We start from the raw sequence: 4,601 nt of genomic DNA, 5'->3' as shown, positions 1-4,601 counted from the left end.
CGGTCCGGGCTGCTATGATGGCTGGTCGCAGAGCTGAGCTTGCTCAGAAGCGGAGAAAAGGGCATGCCAAATCTCTTGTCTCAGACGAAGAAGAACTTCTCCCTACGGGTGATGATGACGAGACCTCCGAGGACGAGTATGCGGACGCAGATACCGGCAGAGGGGATCTCGATACTGGTTTGTCCTATCTCTTTTAATTTTCATTTTCCATAAATGACAGCTCTTTTTCATTGAAATGGCTATTGTCACTTTAGGTAGGGCAGTCAATGATCATGAGCCACCAGCTCCTACACACGTTGAAACGTGTGATAGGCCTGCGCATGTTCGACCCTTTGGTCCTCGGAGGGTTGGTGCCCCGAAGAGGAAGAAGACCGCCCATAAGCCCCATGACGATCAGCGTCCCTGTGGAGTGGACTTAGGGAGCACTGCCGATGGAGGGGGAGGTAACATTCAATTGCTCTTGCTTCAAGGTTGTTTACCTTTTGGGGATTTGTGACCATGTTTTGTGCTTCAGGTTTCTTCGAGGAGGGCGAACTCCCACCGGGTTCGGCGTCCCCTGGCGTTGACAACATGGATTGCTTTGTGCAACAAATGTGCGACGCTTTTCACGATGGGTCTTTGGGCATCGACCTTAACATCGATCTTGAGCAGATAAATAATGTTGAGCCCACAATCCCTTATTCAGGTATATCCGCATCCAATGTCATTTTCCTTATGTAAGGTGAAGGAAGATTTCTCGTTTGAGCTTTCCTCATCCTTCAACATTTGGGTTACCCTGCAGATGTTGCGATGGAGGGGCCAAGCTTCTCGAAGCCGGATGCCGGCTTATTAGCTGACATGCTGGCTGAGCAGACTTCCAGAGGGACCGAGAGACCATTCTTCGGGAACGATTCATCTACCGGTATATATCTGATTTTCTCCCTCTTGCCCGATATTTCATATGACTAATGAATGATTGATTATCGCAGCGTCTACCATTGGAGTTAGCCCGGTATCTATCCCTGGCATATCCAGTTTGCCTCAGAGCGACGGGCTTGCAGGTATGTATACGATTCAGGGATATTGTACTTTCCTATGTTTATCTGTCTTTTGACTAATGAGTGCAATCATAGGACCAGCCGCTAGGACTGATTCTCATATGACTCCTGACATCCCTCAAATGCCCGCGGATAATGGATCTACAGGTATGCAGATCCCAATTCTTCTTATTCGTCTAAATTTTCATTTTGACTAATAAGAGAGTGTCATCATAGGACCAGCAGCTTGGGCCGATACTCTTATGACTCTTGGCATTCCGGCTGCATCTGAGGACATGGGGATTGCAGGTATTCATACGACCTTCTTATCCCGATTCTCCTTATTTGTCCAAATTTCCATTTGGGTTAACATAGGAATGTCACTGTAGGACCAGGCGTTCAGCCTGATACTGCTACAGTCCCCGGGGTTGAAAGTCCTCATAGCAGTGGTGCCTCCCCGTCTCTGCCGAGCGGTGTGAGCACTCCGCCTGTAGGGGCTGACGTACCCTCTTCTGCTGCTGTCCCGGACGACCTTCTTATCCCGATTCTCCTTATTTGTCCAAATTTCCATTTGGTTAACATAGGAATGTCACTGTAGGACCAGGCGTTCAGCCTGATACTGCTACAGTCCCCGGGGTTGAAAGTCCTCATAGCAGTGGTGCCTCCCCGTCTCTGCCGAGTGGTGCGAGCAATATGTCTGCAGGGGCTGACGTACCCTCTTCTGCTGCTGTCTCGGAGCCTGTCGGCTCTCAACCTGATGGGACATCCGTTGGCGTCGGTATGTTCGGAACCTGCCTTTTGACTTTCCTTTCCATATTCGATAGTTCACTGAGCTTCCAAGTTGTTGCTTGTAGGATCTCGATCTTCTTTGCACGAGCGTGTCCGTAGCCTTTTGGCCGATACTGATCCTGACGGAGAGGCTTTCCGTACGGACCTCAGCTTCTTCACCGCCTGGTATAATGGCTTGATCGAGAAGCTTCTCCACCGAGGAGGCGGCTTCGATCAGTTCCGGCGTTCCTTCTCTCGCCACATGACGATGATGAGGGAAGAAGGATACCCGGAACTGGCTGATTCCTTCACTGCTGATTTCGCTGCCCTGGAGTCAGAGATACGAGAGTTGAAGGAACTGGAGGTTACCGGGGCTTCTTCTTTCGTATCCTCTGAGTTAGAGCATAGGATGGAGCAGTGGCGTGAACTGAGATCTTCCGTCGGGCGTGAGCTTCAGTCACGCGAGAGCTCCCTTGCGCATCTAATGGCTAACATGGCGAGGATGGATAGGGAGAAAGCTGAGTTACTCCGTTCCTTGGACTCGAATCGCGAGGAAGCGACTAGGTTGAAGGAGGCCTTGAAGCGTGCCGAGGAATCCGCCGTTCTTATCGCAGATGACTTGATCGGACTAGAGCGTTCTCGTGACCGGGTACTCGAGGAGTTCGGATCCACTCAGGAGGGATTGATGAAGTTGAAGAGTGAAGCTGCGGAGATCTTGAGCTGTTCTGAGGAATCTGCCCGAGCAGATCTGCAGGCGGGACTTGAGCAGAGTTATGCAGATAGACTTTTTAGCTTAAAGTCTCATATTCTTAGCCGTCAGTTGCCTTCGGGCTAATGAGCTCTTTGTTGTATGCTTTTGACTTGACCTATTAATAGAAACTCCGCATTTGCTTCTTTCTTGTGATTTGTCTGTATTTCTTCTGAATGACAGATTTTATGGGATTTTTGGCAAACCCCCAGCCATCAACGGGTTTGATGTGCCTTTACCGATTACCGTTTGAATCGGGCTAGCATGCGGATTGTCGAAATCCGTTCCGCATGTAACGTTGTGCTAAGAAAATTGCTTTTCTTAGACTTGATGCTATGACTTTGAATACATAGACTTCGTCTTTCTTACGGGAATAGACTACCCGGCAACGCGTGTTAGGCGTTGACTTTGGGGTTTTTGGCAAACCCCCAGCCTTCAACGGGTTTGATACGCCTTTACCGATTACCGTTCGAATCGGGCTAGCATGCGGATTGTTGAAATCCGTTCCGCATGTAACGTTATGCTAAAGGAATGAACTCCCTTAGACTTAATGCTACGACTTTGAATACGTAGACTTTGCCCTTGTTACGGGAATAGGCTACCCGGCAACACGTGTTAGGTGTTGACTTATCCCTACTTAGGATTCGGGATAAAATTCCCCATGCACCAAGTGCGCGGATTGGAAGTTGAAAGTTGTGTCAAAATAGGAGAGGAAGAATTTTATATTCTATCTCCCGGTGCTAAAGAGGAAGAATTTTATATTCTATCTTCAGCTGGAAAAGAAACTCGAGGTGGGATTCTCCACCCCCAGTATCTGGAAGGATGAACTGGGAGTGGGATCTCCACTCCGAGCATCGGAAAGGTCCGAGGAGAGGAAGAATTTTATATTCTATCTCCCGGTGCTAAAGAGGAAGAATTTTATATTCTATCTTCAGCTGGAAAAGAAACTCGAGGTGGGATTCTCCACCCCCAGTATCTGGAAGGATGAACTGGGAGTGGGATCTCCACTCCGAGCACCCGGAATGATGAACTGGGAGTGGGGTCGCCACTCCGAGCATCGGAAAGGTCCGAGGAGAGGAAGAATTTTATATTCTATCTCCCGGTGCTAAAGAGGAAGAATTTTATATTCTATCTTCAGCTGGAAAAGAAACTCGAGGTGGGATTCTCCACCCCCAGTATCTGGAAGGATGAACTGGGAATGGGATCTCCACTCCGAGCACCCGGAATGATGAACTGGGAGTGGGGTCGCCACTCCGAGCATCGGAAAGGTCCGAGGAGAGGAAGAATTTTATATTCTATCTCCCGGTGCTAAAGAGGAAGAATTTTATATTCTATCTTCAGCTGGAAAAGAAACTCGAGGTGGGATTCTCCACCCCCAGTATCTGGAAGGATGAACTGGGAATGGGATCTCCACTCCGAGCACCCGGAATGATGAACTGGGAGTGGGGTCGCCACTCCGAGCATCGGAAAGGTCCGAGGAGAGGAAGAATTTTATATTCTATCTCCCGGTGGAAAAGAAACGAGAGAGGAAGAATTTTATATTCTATCTCCCGTTGCCGAAGAGGAAGAATTTTATATTCTATCTTCAGGCGAAAAGGAAACTCGAGGTGGGATCTCCACCCCCAGAATCCTGCAGGATGAAACTAAGAGTGGGATCTCCACTCCGAGAATCGGAAAAGTTCGAACGACACTACCTTTTATAGGATTGGTCGTTTGAACCCAAAGAACCCCTCATTTATTGAGGAGAAGACCCGATTTCAACCCTAACTTTTATAGGTTTGGTGGAAAAAGGGGACAAAGGTGGATTTTCGTTTATCGAAAAGGAGTGACTCGACTTTAGTCTTGACCATGTGTAGGCTTGACTAAGCGAGATCGGAAACAATCCTAACTTTTATAGGTTTGACTGTTTCAAGTGGACCTCTCGTTCATGGAATGAATCAAAAGGAGATTTTGGCTTTGGTCCTAACTGTAGGAAGGTTTGACCAAACTGGAGTTTGAGGTACGCCAATGACTGGCAGATGGAAATATTGGTGGGTCCACTGTCGTTTGATTTGATCAGCGGATGGTTT

At 48.3% G+C, this 4,601-nt stretch overlaps 1 long non-coding RNA gene across 1 annotated transcript; it reads left to right on the top strand.

Annotated features, from left to right (window-relative positions):
• Positions 1-862: 862 nt before the first annotated feature.
• LOC109828479 lies at positions 863-1,290 on the top strand. Its single transcript, XR_002243700.1, has 4 exons — positions 863-901; positions 969-1,040; positions 1,113-1,184; positions 1,254-1,290. It is a non-coding gene; the product is annotated as an uncharacterized LOC109828479 (long non-coding RNA).
• The last annotated feature ends 3,311 nt before the right edge of the window (positions 1,291-4,601 follow it).

This window comes from Asparagus officinalis, unplaced genomic scaffold (genome assembly GCF_001876935.1).
Source record: "Asparagus officinalis unplaced genomic scaffold, Aspof.V1 AsparagusV1_Un1749, whole genome shotgun sequence".
Taxonomy (NCBI): Eukaryota; Viridiplantae; Streptophyta; class Magnoliopsida; order Asparagales; family Asparagaceae; genus Asparagus; species Asparagus officinalis.
The sequence above is the reverse complement of the archived record's forward strand: the minus strand, read 5'-3'. Positions and strand labels throughout refer to the sequence as shown.